Source organism: Ursus arctos, unplaced genomic scaffold, assembly GCF_023065955.2.
Source record: "Ursus arctos isolate Adak ecotype North America unplaced genomic scaffold, UrsArc2.0 scaffold_17, whole genome shotgun sequence".
Classification (NCBI taxonomy): Eukaryota; Metazoa; Chordata; class Mammalia; order Carnivora; family Ursidae; genus Ursus; species Ursus arctos.
The window spans coordinates 27,879,338-27,895,194 of record NW_026622841.1 but is presented as its reverse complement, the minus strand read 5'-3'; the positions used below and the strand labels follow the sequence as shown (position 1 = coordinate 27,895,194).

Sequence of the window (15,857 nt, the reverse complement as noted above, 5' to 3'; positions counted from 1 at the left end):
CAAAAGAGAAGTCTATGGTAAACATAATCTCTAGCAATAGTTGGTAGCCAATATATAGTTTGAAACTGCTGAAGCAAAGTGCTTCTTTTCCTGATTCACCTAAAATCCACTGGGCAAGATAGAACACTTGTATTCACACAAGCAACATAAGAATTCTGACTTTTTTAAGTGAACCAATTTTCCATCATTTACTCTTTAAACCAACTAAAAGCTGGACCTTAAGTAGAAGCTGTTTTCCAACATAAATGAAATTCCCTTTACAATGTATTAGAACTTTTGAAACAACTCCCCTCACCCAGCCTCCTCAATTCTTCTGCTGGTATCTTCCTCACCTTTCCACAATAGGCACATTGATTTCCACATAAAAATTCAATCCTGCTCCAGGCATCAAAGCGATCAAGGACGAACTTAAGTAGTCTCTTTATTCTCCCCTTGAACCAGTAGGGTGATGCTTGAGACTGGTCATTGTGTAAGTAATGTTGGAGCAGCTTAACATACCCTGGTGCTAAATATTTTATTTCCTGCCAGGATGTCTATTCCTGTACTGATCATTGGACATGACTCACTGCCCTACCAGGGTTCCATTCTGACCACCAGTACCACTTCACTTGAGTTTCAGAGTCAGAGATACCTTCTGGGACACCACACTCTACAAGGCATTCGGAAGACTCCATTTTTGCTTTAATCTCTGTTATGACCACCATTTCTAATGACCTGACTTGCATGGTATCCCTTTGCCAGGTCTAGGTTTCTGTCTCACTCTGACAATCTCTTCTTTCTCCCCGGCCATGAACAGATCTTGCGGATGCTACCTGCAGAGTTTTGCTACCCAGGCTTCACTATCACCGTTCTCTGCCTACCTATGGGCACACTCAAAACTTTATCTTTGACCCTTTACTGAAGTGGTGACTAAACATTCATATCACTGTTGGAAGCTTGCCCTATCTTATATGGCTGATCCACTGCTTTTAGGGTGCTTTCCCCACAAACTCTGTCATACCTTCAGAACAGATACTGAGATCTGACCCTTTTCACACCTACCCTGATACAACTAATACACATATAAATCTTTAGATAAGAAATATAATAGCCTTTTATCAGTCTTTTTTTTCACATGAGTGAAAAGATTTGGTCACCACTTTCAGAGGGAAGCACTCTTATTTAAAGAATAGCATTACATAAATAAGCCCATGTTTTATCTTATGCACAAAGATTAAACAAAATTAAATTTTATTAATTTGCATATTTCATTTTTCCTTTGTTCTTTCAAATTTGGGTAAATTGGTTTGAGATAATTGCATTGTGTATCACAACTCTGCAACCGTATAGAGGTTGCTCCAGTGGTTAAAGCATTAAACACAGTAATAATCTTCAAAGGATGATATGTCACCATGGGCAGAATTGTGAGTGACATGAAGAAATTATAATTCATACAGAAGAGAGAAACAGAAAATCTAGGTGGGCAAGATAATGTGGAAACTTTTTGCATTTGCCTACTTGCCATTCTATGTATCAACCACTGTGCTCATTATCTTACACACATCATCCCATCATTTAGAGAGAAGGAATTGACTGTTGAGAAACTGAGGACAAGGATGGAAACACATGTACCTGCACATAATTTAATTGATGGAAGAAAGTTTCAGGACCTGATGGACATATTTTCTGCATGTCAGTTTCTTCTAATTTTAAGTGCAGATGATACAGATTGATTGCAGACAATATAATCAATGACAACCATAATATTGTATATAAGGGAACTCATTTACTTATAATAGTGTGTGAGATGTTCAGAAGCTGGACACCTTGGTAAAATTAACTAAGAGTCTGCATAAGCAAACCTATAAGTTGTCCTATGTCATCGCTTATAACTGAACTTAGACTACTCTACATTCAACTTCTCTGCAGACCTGAAACTAAAGGTTGTGAGCTCTTGTCTGGATTAAGAGTGTTTCCCAGGTTAGGATGGTATGTTACCCTTCTTTACACTTCTCATAGTGCCTATCATTATGTACGCAGTGGCTTCCAAGATAGATGGATGGATGGATGGATAGATAGATAGATAGATGATAGATAGATGAATCCTACATAGTTTTTAGGAATATATGCCATTACAATAATTGATTTTGCTTTACAAAAAAAAATTTACCAACTATTTTCAGAAATACCCCATATACGAGTTTATACTTACAGCTTATTCCTAACCCCTCAAAATATTTTTTCTTTTACTTTTTCCTCCAATACATCTTCTTACTATCAATTACTACAAGATAAAAATTAGAATAATTGCTGAGATAATATCAATCTAATTGTGAACCTTATTTTCTTTCCTTTGGGCAACAACTCAGAATAAAAATGGACAATAAAAATGGACAATCACAAAAACATATGCCAAATTATTTTCTCAAAGAGAACATCCCCAAATTTCCCTTCATAGGGGTGCTTGATTGCCGAACTTCCTAGTTCTTGGTTCTCTTTTTTCTAGTCTGAGTCGGTCTACAGAGGGAACAACCAAGCCCTGGCAACTATGTGTAATGGGAAGGGCTCTGTGATTGCAGTCCAAAATGGTTTCTAAACCTGGCTTTGTCACCTGCATGAAAATTTGGGAAAGTCAGTTTATCTTTCTTGTCTCAGTTCTCTCTCATCTTTAAAATGAATTGCTTGGTCCAAATGATTTCTAACGAACCTGCCAGCTCTATAATTTAAAGTCTCAATGTTACTGTGATTCATTTAGCTTAGAAGACTGAAATCAACAAGTACATTCAATACCTGCTAAAGAGGTGATACAAGGAGCATCCAGGTGTCTCTGTGCCGTTTATTCACTAGGCAATACTGTAATAGAGCAGTTTGTATGGCGCCATGGTTAGAAGGGTGGGCTTTGGAGTCAGGCTATTGGGCTTGGAAGCCTGGGTCCACAAACTACTGGCTCTGTAACTTTGAGCAATTTGTCTCAGCTTCCTCAGCTGGTTGAGTTTTGTGGTCCTTGTGTGCAATCATTTGCAACTGGGTTTGATACAAAAACATTTCTGAGCATCTATCTAGTTTCATTATCCATAGTAGTATATTTGATATGAATATCTTAACTATCAAGGGACCAGGAGTGACTCTGGGGATTCTAATCCCAGAGTCTGGAATAAACACATTAGCCCAAAAGCCGGGATCAAATTAATGTTTGCTCATGGCCATCCTCCTACCATTCTAAAAGCTGTCCTCCCACCTATGATCATTAGGTCTTTCTAATGCTCATATGACAATGGTCAAGCCAAGACCCAACTCCAGTCAGCAGTAATGGGCTAACAATTCCACATGTTTATAAAATACTTCCTGGTAAAACTAAGCTACTTAGGTTGGACACCCCAGCTTTCTCTCTATTTATGTCCTGTGTTTCTTTTGGGGCAGTTCAAGTTGAAGCTTACTTGGATTTCTCTTCTCAACCCTTAGTTTCATAGCATCGTATAGACAGACAGCACATTAAAAATCATCTCAGTCTCTTTCTTACGAAGGAATCCTTTCTACGTCTTCATATTGGTGGGTAGCAGGTATAGTTTGTATTATCTCATGTATTTTGAATTTACTGGTTCACATATAATCTTGCCTGCCAAAATTGATTACAAGTGCCCGAGGGCAGGACAAAGCTGTGTACAGAGGATTTTTCTACTATTAAGAGCAATAGCTGCCCTTGGGTAAGAGGTTAAGAATAAATCACAATGTTTCTATTCTTCAGGTTCAACCACTAAGAAAGGAAGGGGGAATGACCATCCTGATTCTAACATTGCATGGATCTCTTTTATTAGCTTGATAGCTCTCAATCTCTCTAAAGACATTCTTAACAGTTTCATATGCATAGTATGAAGTACAGGTCAAAAACAGTAGGTTCTCAGTGAAAGTTTACTGACAAATATACTATGCATCTCCTGAACTCTTATAGCATCTAGCATGATCTTGGCCACATAGGTGCTTATCATACATTATTTCATTTAACCTCACTTTATCCTCATTAATGCCTAAAAGAGGTGAAGTTGCTATCAGTAGGTCTATTTTTTTAGAAGAAGAAGCCGAAGCTCAGAGAGATTTTTCTCAGGATGAGTTAACCCAAGCCTGCCTAACTTCAAAGCTCAAGTTCTTCCCATGTGGCAAGATGACCTTAGTGCTGGAAATACATACATTTGCTGAGAGTTTTAGCTCTTTATTCTAAACACACCTGGAGTGCCAGCCCAGCCCATTCCCCATTGTAGCCACGTTCCCTGTGGTCCTCCTGAAGAAACACTTAAGGCTGGAGAGTCTTGCGTGTGCCAGCCCCTTGGCCTCAGTCATAGGTATCAGGAACACACCTTAGATGCATGGGAGGTGATCAGGTATTTTTTCTATGAGAAAATGGAATCACAAAAAAAGATTGCAGTTGACGGTTGTCATTGAGTACAAAAGAAACCAAAGTCAGACATATGCCAAAGTTGTGAAGGAGCAAAGCCAAGCATCTTACAGAGAAAATTTGTCCCTGGAAGGATGAAACCGATTGAGAAAAGCACAGGTAAGAGTCAGTTTGACGCTGGAGAGGGAGAGAGAAAGAAGAGCTGCCTGGCAACTTCCCAGTTCCCATGAGGCCTGGGTATCCTTCCTATATCTGCCTTCCGTGACATTCCCTTTCAATAAGTTCCCCTCAATTTAAACAAGCTCTCTCTATATCACCTTTCTGTGCATACCCTGCCTGTTATGGCCCAAGTAGGTAGATACTTGGGGGGAATGAAGAGCCAGCATCTCCCCGTGGTATTTCTCCGGGATCTCCTTTTGGCTCCTGTGTGATATAAACATAAACTCTTTAGAGCTGGGCTCCTAAGGCTCAGTTAGGAATTGGGGGCATTCCAAATCTTGTTGCAGATTTGGGGCACTCTGAAGTCACAGTGACAAAAAAATCTGCCAGGGAGCCAGAAAATGAAAACCGAGAAGAATGCTCCTCCCCCCACCTTGTTGCCTTTCAAATATCGGAAACCGCTCTCTTGGAGCATCCACAAGGAACCACGTGCCAAGAACGCTTCTTTTACTGAATTTCTTGCAGCCAGGAAGGCAAAGTTTCCTAAACTAGAATCCAGCCATTGTCGGACCTGGAACTCCCTTCCTGGGACAATTACATTTTGCTCCTGCTTAGCTCTGTGTTGCTTAGCAACTGCAGCAGCATCAGGGAAGCCACTGGAGAGAAGATCTCTTTCCAAAGTGGGGCTGGGGTGGGAGTAATCAGGAGTGGAAATTAACTTCTCATTTCCTAGAGAGAACAAAGATACGATGTGGACTTCAGAGGGGGTGAATTAGGCTGCATCTGGAGAGAGTCATTTAAATATCCACATCATATTGAATAATCAAAACCAGTATTTGAACAGAATTATCTAACTTCGCAATGTAACTTTATATCTGGTATTTCCTGTAAGCCGCATGATGATTGATACCTTAGGACAGGATTTCAGTTCTCAGTTTATCCATGAGGAAACCAAGAGGGAGGGTACGGAAATAACACGCCCAGCTTCACCTATCCAGTTAGTGTCAGAGCAGGACTAGAATCCAAATCTACCATTTCTGTCTCTCCACTATAGCCCTGATTGATTGATTCACTCATTCGTTCATTCATCCATTCATTCATTCATGATATAGGACCGATGTTCATCCAATATGTATAGATAGGCATGATTGTGTTAAAAAATTAGAATTTTTGAATAATCACTGCTCCAAACTCACCTTCACATCCTTCACTCTATTGCCCTGTCCCTCCTGAACCTCCACATGATCCAAAAGCTAAAGAGAAATCACCTGGATGAATAAGGTCATGTGTCCGTGTTCATTCTGACAATTAGCCTTATGTCATATCAATTGCTAAGTGTTTTTGACATTCCACTAACCCTTACCGGACATACGCTGGGCTCCAAGAACAACCGTATCCATTGAAGATATAGAGGTATAATACAAAGCCCTTGACCTCAAGCAGTTCACAGACGGTGGCTGGAGGGAAGTGAAAAATAAGAGTATGCAGTATCTTCTGGAATACTTCTCATAGCAGGGTGTTCATTGCTATTTAAGACGATCTGGTCTCAGATCCAATCACAGAGTTTTGCCTTATATTGAGCTAAGATCTGCCTCCCCATTATATGAGTGGATTAGGACTTGCTGTACCCTCCAGACCAGAGTCAAGCAAACTAACTCCTATTTTTCCTGAACCTTCCTTACCTTTAAGGACAGCTTTCACATCTTAATTCAATTGCTCCCAATATGTTCTCACTGTCCTGCTAGAACTCTCCTATGTCCTGGAATCAAATATGGAGAAAATTCTATAGCTGGCTTGATCCTTAAACGTACTCCCAATTTCTACATTCCCAGAATTGCTCCCAAACTCCAAATATGGCCCCATCACTCTACAGTTCATGGTGACTGTCACCTCCTTTGGTTAGTTGCATCTTCTATTCACGTACCTAACTTAAGAGGTTAGGCGTTTTCTAAGGATCTGGATCATATTCTGGGGGCATGTGCTTTCTATTGGATCAGTGATTCTCAAAGTTGGTTGCATATTAGAAGCACCTGGGGCATTTATTATCAAGACAGGTTAAATCAACATGTGTTCCAAGCATCAGTAATTCTCATAGGCAATTCTGATTCACAGTTAGTATTGAGAAGCATGACATTAGATAATACTACCTCATTTTCCAAAAAGCTGAGACTCAGTATTGTATATGAACCCAGAAAGTGGAGGTGACTAGCTCTGAGCCTGTGATTATATTTCTTGACCTCAACTGCTTATAAAGGAAGAATGGATGGGTTTGACTCTTCTTTCTACCTTTAGCTTCAGAGAGGTGAAAATGACATAATCTACCCTCGTACTTGAACATATGCTCTTTATCTGGTGCTCAAGTCATGTAGGGAGCAATTATCTTGCAGGATTTTACAGATCCTTGCAGTATCTCTGATGGGGACCTTGGGCAGCGAGGAGGTGTTTCATGATGGTTATTTTACAGGCTAGACGCATGAATGCCTGCAGCACAAAGCAACAGCAAGTCAGCTATCTGGTGCTATCAGAGGAACATTTACTCTTATCCATACTTATTGACATTGTTCATGCAAGACACAGCTCAGTCCTCAATGGTTTTATCTTTGATTGGAAAAAGGGGTTGCAGAAAAAAAAGTGTATGTGTGTAAAGGGGAAAAGGAAATGTGTATATTAAATAGATAATAAGGGTGCCTGGGTGGCTCAGTAGTTAAGCGTCTGCCTTCCGCTCATGGCGTGATCCCAGCGTTCTGGGATCGAGCCCCACATCAGGCTCCTCCGCTGGGAGTCTGCTTCTTCCTCTCCCACTCTCCCTGCTTGTGTTCCCTCTCTCGCTGGCTGTCTCTCTCTCTGTGTGTCAAATAAATAAATAAAATCTTTAAATAAATAAATAAATAAATAATAAATAGATAATATATGTGCAGCAATTCTAAAGAGGATATGATTTCCGACCTTACCCTACTCTTGTTGCATCTGTGTTCCATGAACTTTATAAATGTCTCCTTTCTGGTATTTCTATACATGAGATGTAGTTAGAAGCTTGCATGCCGATTTTCCCCACTAGGTTGTGAATTTTGAGTTGGAATATCTAGTTGTGCTACCATTTATCCTGCACAGTCCAAACTACATAATTATTTGCTGAGTGACTGAAAAATGCTATCGTTGGAGACAGTGTAGAACTAAGAGATGTGTGTTGCGTGGATGTCCATCAGCTGCTCAGGTTGTCCCATTATTTTCTCCAGGATCCTGGGGCCCTGGGAATCGTTTTCTTGAAACTGCATAGTAGTAATTTTCAGACCAACTTCTTTACCAGATTTTTGTGTGTGTTTTAGGGTCCAGTTCTCAGATGATGAAAAGTGGCCTACTAGGGAAAGAAGATAAGAATTGCTGTGATATTTAGCTAGGATTTGAATACAGGTCCTGTTACATCAACAAACATATCATTCAGAGATGGGGCTTTCGTTTTTAGGAAGCCTTTATTATTAGATACCAAAAAGTATTATATGTTAAACATTAAAATACAGCCAAAATATACATAATCTATACTATGTGTAGATGTATATATGTATGTAAATATGTATGTGTTTTATATATAGCTACATAAAACAAAGAGCAAGAGGGTTCCCTTTTCCTTATCTTCCTCTCATCTCGCAGGATTGAAAAGATGAGCAACATGCAAGGAAAGAACACTGGACGAGAAGTCAAGGGACAGAGAGTCTATTCATGGCTTTGCCTTAATGTAGTGACTCTGGACAGTCCATTGCATCTCTATCCCTGTTTTCTCAGCTGTAAGGTGATGAGGTCTGGCTAGGTGATCTCCCGGGTGAATTCCCAGGTGAGAACTTCTCAGGTTAACTTTACTGCACTATAATTCTATAGACTTACTTAGCATCTATTATAGCGCATTTTTAATAAGGTATGTGCTTCTTTGAGCCACTCTTCAAAGAGACAAGACACAGGAAGGAAGACCCCGTAAATATGCCTGGGTTACAGAAAGGCAGAGACTTGGGCAACAAGCTTTAGTTCTGGCTTAGACGACACCAGAAGGCATAAGCTCATGGGGAAACCCGTCTGATTTCTGGGGCTCACTTCCTCCATTTGGGAAGTGTAGGAAATGGCCCACATGCTATCTTAGTCCTCTGTGGGCTTAGGTATAGGATTTCAGAAATCTGGGTACACAAGGAAATGAGCAAAGGTCATCTGATTACAGAGAATAGTTGTTTCGACATTGTATTTTGCTCCTTGATCTCTACTCCTATCAACGACTCAATTTGCCCTGATGATTTTTTTTCTTCTTAAGCATTACTTGCCCACCAATAATAATATCCCAATATAAAGGGTAGCCAAAGACCTATTGAAACGTTGCCACAACAGAGGTCTTGCAGTGATGAGTAACAGAGGACAAGTTTGAGGTCAATGAGAACATTCTTCTGAAAAAAAGAAGACAGCAAGGGCACTTGGGATCAGAGGGGGGTGAACTATCTTTTCGCAACCAGACTGAACCGCATCCTGGGACGTGGACCAGGATGGGAGTTGAGGGCATACTCCCACCCAGATTCAGTCTCCCTTGCCTCACTTCACTGCAGCATCACTGTGAGCAGAGTGAAGAGAATGAAGACACTCTGTAGCAAAAGTCAAACCAGCAGCCAACCCTGAAGTCAGCACTGAGGTGCTTGGTAGGGGGACATAGCCAATCGAAACCAAACCATTCTTCAACCCAAATATTCAAAAACTCTCATCTAGAAGGGGGTAGCCACAGTCCTCCCAGAATCTGAGCTCTGAGTAACACTGTACCTGGAGGTCTTTAAGCAAAACCACTTGCAATTCTTCCTGAATCCTATCTGTCCTATATTGTCCTATAATACAGATGTCCCCGAGGAGTGCCATTTCTCGGTTGCAAGTGAGTTGCTTGAAAAGCGCCCCTTTTGCAACCCAAACGCAAACAATCAAAGGGTTTAAAATACCACCGTATTTTGTATGAACTGAAGATATTTCATCTTATTCTTTCCGCCACCCTGAAAAGGGAATTGCACGCCAACGTGCATTTGCCATCTCTGCGTCTTTCCCCTTATCAGGTGTCCAATTTTTGTGAATAACAAAAACATGCACCTATGTGGTGCGTATATGTCGCTTGACCAAAAAAAAAAAAAAAAAAAAGTAAAATAAAATAAACCTTTGAAAGTGAAATGCAATTACCAGGTTAAAAAAAATGCACCCAGTTTCCAGAGCCTATCACATCTCGCGCCTCATCGCGCAGCTCCCCCCAACACTGCTCCTGTTGTGTCAGATAGTGGCAGTGTTGAGCCCGGGAACCCGCGCCTAGCCCGCGGCAGTCCCCGCGGCCGCCCAGTCCCCGCGTCTGACTCCGGCGCGCAGGAGCCGCTGGGCCGCGAGGGCGCTGAGGAGCGGGAGGGGCACGAGGGGCGGCGAGGGGTCACCGGTCGGCCTCCACGAACTGTTTTTCTCCTCCCCCAGCAAGACCCCACTCCCTCCAATTGATCGAAATTCACCGAAATTCACCGAGAGAGGGAGGGTGTAGGGAGAGGTCGCTCGCTGGTTACTGGCTGCGCCTCCCCCGGCTAGAGCCGGGAAGCGTCCCCTGGTCCGTGGGGCGAGCAGTGTGGGCGCCCGCGCCCCCTCCGAGGCAGATCGCGGGGTGGCGGTCCCCGCTCGGCTCGCCGCGCGGCCGCTCCGATCCTCCCCCCTCCCCCGCCCGCGCCCTCCCCCTTCCTTTCACTAGGACTCCGGGACTCGGGAGAGGGCGCGGGAGGCAGGCACACGGGCCCGACCCCACTCCAGCGCTCGCCGGGGACGCGGGCGGGCGTCGAGGGGACGCGGCGGGGGCGCGGGGCGGGCGCGGCCATGGAGCGGCGGCGGCGGCGGCGGCGGCAGCACTAGCGACCGCGGGCGGACGAGCGGGCGGGCAGGGCCGCCCGGCGCCGCGGACCGAACTGCACAGCTCAGCAAAAGCGCCCTCGCCCTCCGCGCGCCGCCTCCTGCGAGCCCAAACCCGGCAACATTTTTTAAAGCTCCAATCCATCCTTTGAAGAAAAGAAAAAAAAAATAGCATTGATCGGAGAGACGGGGATATATATATATATAATTTTTTTTTTTTTTTGGCTCCTGCTAAAATTAGCCGGGCTCGCCGCGCGCCTGTGTGCGAGTGTGTGCGAGTGTGTGTGCGTGCGGGCGTGTGTGTGTGTGAATGTGATTACTCCAGGACTCCTCGGGCTCCGGAGACGCCATTTTCCCCCTTGATATCTCTCTCCATAAATCGGTGGCGCGGCGGAGGCGGCCGCGCCGGGCGGGAAGCGCGGGGCTGGCCGGGGCGCCCGCCGCTCGCCGCCGCCTCCGCGCGCCCGGGGGCCCCGGCGCCCCCCGAGCGAGGGCGGCCCGCCCGCTGCTCGCCGTTTGACAGATGCTCATCGCCATGGAGTTGCCGCAGCAGCACCTTTGGGGGCTCGGGCGAGCGACGGGAGCCGGGATCTGAGCGAGCGCCGGGGCCAGCTGAGCCGGAGCCGCCGGGACATGGGTGAGCACGCGCGGCGACCTTGGCCCGGGAGCACGGCGCCCAGCCTCCCGCGGCGCCGCGGGCCCCCGCACGCCCGGGGCCGGGGGCGGTGTGTGTGTGCCCGGTATGCAAAAGTTAACGTCGCCTCGCCGGGGCTTTGACTTTGCACCGGGCGGGAAGGGGGAGACGGGGCCGAAGGGGCGGGATGCCGGTCCCCGCCAGGCTGCGGAGGATGGGCGCGATTCCGGCCCGCCTGCGGGTGGGCAGCGATGCTGGCTCATTTGGAGTGGCCCGTTGGTGGCGGCGATGGTGGAAGCGTCGGAAGGGAGGGCTGGGAGCTTATTGAGTTTCGCCTAATCTGATTCCCCCCCAACCCCCCCGCCTTTTGCACCCTCCCCCGGTCCAGCCGCCGGCTGCCGGGGCTGGCGGGTTTGGCGTTGGTGGAGTGGACTCGGGAGGGGGAGGGGGTAGGGAAAGGGGTGGGAAGGCAGCAGGATATGTGTGTATATATATATATATTATTTTGGGGGGTCTCTTTGTAACTTGCAGGTTAAGTGGAGCTAGAGAGCTACATTGTAACCTAGTTGGATTTTTTGGGGGGGAAATGTGTGAGAATCTAACGTGTCGTTAATAGAAAGAAGAACAGGGAAGAAGTGGTCCAGCCGGCGAAGGTTGGTGTGTGCTTGTGTTGTGGCTCTGTGTTAGTCTTTCTCTTAAAATCTTAATCAATGGATCTGAGTCTCTTTCTCGTGCTCTCCGGTTTTGGGACTCTGAAAAGACAGGAATTCCCTTAAAAGCAGACGACTGCCTTTTTTGAAAGCACGCATTGTGTGTGTTTCTAGAGGAGCCCTGGGCTGGAGAATTAAGGGCAGGCTTCCCCGTTCGGTGGTTTCCAGTGGGAAATCACTCCGGAAAGGGAGCCCTTCAGTATCGATTTATTGTTTTTGTCTTTCAAACCATTATCTCTTTGGCTAAAACACTGTCTGAGAAGTTCCACAGAGACAGAGTCAGGTAAACTGGACCGGGCAGATCTTTAGCAAGATGGTGATAACGGCGATGCTGTTTTGGGTGTCTGTTTGTGATGGAAGCATTGCTGGGTAATAGCAATTTCTGATCGGTAGAGCATGCTGGTTCTAAAAAAATAAGTGACTGCCTAAATGCTGTCTTCCAGTCCCCCTCCCCTACTCGCTGCAAACACCCCTCCTCCCATGACCCACACGCTTACAACAATTCTGAAATCGGATCCAACTGGAAATATTTTCTTTGGAGATCGGAAAGTTGTGCAATTGGAAGTGGAAGATGAGGCTAGAGGTACCGAGGGTATGGGGAGGGGGTTCTTATTGCCCCCGATGCTGCATTTATTCTTTATGTGTGTCTGTGTGGGTTCTGAGGGTGTGTATATCCATCTAAAAGGACTGTTGAGGGAAGGATTTCCGATTTGTTTCCGCTTCAAATAAACTGTCCTGATAATCTCATGGTTGGCGTCTAATGCTAAAAGGCCAATTTGTGTGTCTCTTTATCGCCTCAGAAACTCTTCCAAAAGGGTGGTTTATTCTGGAATTCTATAACAACTACTTTTCCTTCCAAGCCTCCACCCCCTCTCCTCCACTATCCACACCTTTTTCTCCCTAAAGTTTGGTTGGAGTCTGTGGTCTTTAAGGAAATCTAATACTACTTGTTTTCCTCTTACATTATTTTTTGTTCTCTTCCTTTTCATTCCTTTGCTCTTTATCCTGTTTTTCTTTTTTTCCTATAGATTCTTACAAAAAACTAGTGTCAAGTAGCTGTCACTAAAACTATCTTGCTACCGACCCTCCTTTAGTTCACACAGGTAAATCTCATTCACCCCGTTCAAACTCATCTTCATTTAAGAAACCTGTGCGTGTGCTTGTGCGTGTCTCTCGGGAGGTGGGTACGGGAGTGGAGTAGAGAAGAGGAATGTGGAGAGGAAGGGTGTTGTTCTGTGCAGGCCACATCTGCAACACTGGGGCCAGACCTGGACAGTCTGGGAGAGTTTCCTTTGCTCACCCCAGTTAGATGTTGTCTGGCTGGGATGGGGAGGCGGGGCCAAACTGGCCAGAGGCGTGTGAGGGAGGAGAAAGTTTGTAGCACTTTAAAATGTAGCCAATTTACAATCCCTGGTCACTCCCTCCCCTTTCTCCTCCTTGCTGTGGCTTCCACCATCCTGAGACTCCTGGAGGGAGGCTTGATCTCCTGCCCTGACGCAGGAGTCCAAGGTTTCAGAGCGAAGTTGAAGATGTCGTGTTTTCCTCTGTACTTAATGAAATTGTCTGCTATCAGAGAAGGGTGTTAGGACAGCAGAAGAGTAAGGTGGAACATAAGAGTATTTGCAAACTTCAGGGAAGGTAGCCCGAGAGGATAGGGAAACCAGGTAGTTTGAAAGTGCTGCTTTTGCACCTATGACCCCTCCCCCGGGTAAGACAAAAATCACAGTTTTGGGAAGTTGAATTTGTGCAAAAGCTGGGTTGTGGGCACTGCTAGCCACTCTAGTAACCTGAGCTGGGCTGGGGGAGGAGGTGGTGAGGGAATGCAATCCGGAGCCAGAGGAGGGAAACGGACTTGTCTCCTGGAGCAGGGAAAATAGACGTGTCACTGGAATAAACAAACTGGAGGTGGGGGAGGGGATGGCTTGTAGTGAACATAAGGGGGAGTGGCTGAGAGGCAGCGGTAGGGTAGGAAGGGGCCACTTCTGGCTTGGGAGAAAATATCAACTGCCTTATATGTTCATAAATGGGCTAGGCAAGTCAAGGGGTGTAATCTGATCTTTTGTATGTTAACATCGTAATGTTACATAGGAAGGCGATGCTGGCAGGCCCAGTTTTGGACTTCACACAGGGGAATCCTAGGGGTATCCCTGAGTGCACCACGGAGCCTCTTTGGTGCCAGGAGGGCTTCTGGTCATGTACTCGCATTATTCACAGCAACCTTCTTTGTAAGTCACGAAGTAAATCACAAATTTACTTTGTAAATCACCTGACCTAAATGAGGGTTGCGAGAAAGCGAAAACAGTGCTTGGAATAGTTGTAGAATTTAGTTGAAAACGGTAGCTGGGGAGAGGCAGGAGGCAGGAGTTTGCTGAAGAAGAAATAAATAGGTAGGCATTTCCCCTGGATTCCTGATTCCGTTTCTGCTGTTATCTTGACTTTCAATTCCATTAGGGGCTGAATCGATACTTCTCTGGCACAAAAACCGCACCTCCAGGAGAGTTCTTTCAAGCCGGGCATTATTTTGAGTTGTACTTCAATCTCTGCTGCAAAGCTTCTCTATAATATGCAAAAGGAGGAGGATGAGAGTGGCTAGATGCATGGGACGTCCTTTCTGGATTCTTGTAGAGACACTGAAACTTGGCTGGGCCTCAGCCTCCCAGAATGCCAGTTTTTCCCTTGGAGACTTGAAGTTTTAATTGAAACCAGAAAGCTATTGAAGGCAGACCCAGCCAATGAAACCTTGTTTTCTCTGCTGCTCAGGAATGGGAAATAAATAATTTTTTGCTGATGGCATTTCAAGTTGCTTCAGTTCTGCTCCTGCCAGAAGAATGGGGTAAATTATTATTAACACATAGGCATTGTCATGAGTTGCAGGGCTTTAAAAAATGGGGTGATGTTATTGAGTTTACTCAGGGACCCGCTGTGTGGGGGAGGTCTTTGGGGGGGGGATTCCCTGAAGAAAAGGAAGCCTCATAGAGCCCTTGCCACACAACACTGTGCTTGGTCCTTCAGTTCCTGTGATGAAGGGAACAAAGCCATCCAACTTGGCTCCCGTTCTGTGGTCTATTATGAAGCCCGGGGAGCTTCTTAAAATGGTTTAAGCCAGGATTAAGTGAGAAACACCACCATTCTATATATTGCCATAGGTTTGAGCTGCTTCTAGAGAGATTTCTAAAGGCAGCCCTGGTGTTTCACAAACTCTTTGGGTAGCCTAACCTTTGAAACACAGGAAGGTAAACACCAAGGTGTCCACAGAGCGTACCACTTCATGAATACGGGGCAAAGATACCACGCTATAGTCTTGTTCCCTTTGGGTTTTCATTTCCATTTTCACTTAGCCTTCAACTAGATTCTGATGTCCACTTAGACATACCAAGTTGGGGCAATATGAAATTTGGGGGGAACTGGGGACCTCAGATGATTGAGTACAAGTTAATGGGCCGTTAGAGCTCTTATCTGGAATTTTCAAAGGTCTTTCAAAATGTCAGGTCAGAGCAGCGTCCCTTTCAGAGTTGGTTTTCTTATATCCTCAGTGGGTGCCCTCCAAGGTTGAGGGAGCATTTTTTAAAAGTGGCCTTTGGCTTAGAAACCCACAAGTTGACTTCCTGTCCAGTTCAGAGCAAATGATGCCAGGGTCCAATGGAGAGTGAGAGCAGCCCTGAGGTCCACAGGACACCTTTTGAGGAAGCAGGTAGCCCTTCCCGGGAACTGATGATGGACTGTGATCCGCAGACCCGTGAGAAATAATTGCAGGCCAAACCAACTGAGCTGACCCCAGACAGGCTGAGGCTTCCACCTTTCCAAGTGCTGGGATGGGTGAGGATGAATGGTGAGCAGATAAGAATTTCAGAACTTTGAGCTTAGAAAAATGTTTCCCAGCCCCCAACTTCTCCCATCAAAAGCACTCCTTTTCATATGCATGGCTCTTTGTTCTTTTCAAGATATCTTCGTATCAGATTTGCCCCCGTGATTCTCCTAAGGAGGGAGGCCCCCAGAAGCAGTGTATCCCCATTCAGAAGAGAAGGCGGCCCACCTGGGACCTGGGCTGTGTTAAAGTGTGAACAACGTCACACTGGAAGTGACAAGATCTGCTCTG

General features: G+C 45.4%; 1 protein-coding gene across 1 annotated transcript in view; it reads left to right on the top strand.

Moving 5' to 3' along the window:
• The first annotated feature begins 10,394 nt into the window (after nucleotides 1-10,394).
• The window catches only part of SETBP1 (SET binding protein 1), a 363,337-nt gene continuing 357,874 nt past the window's right edge, over nucleotides 10,395-15,857 (top strand). The window contains 1 exon segment of the mRNA XM_044382971.3: nucleotides 10,395-11,054. The gene's annotated coding sequence lies outside the window, so the exon portion shown is untranslated.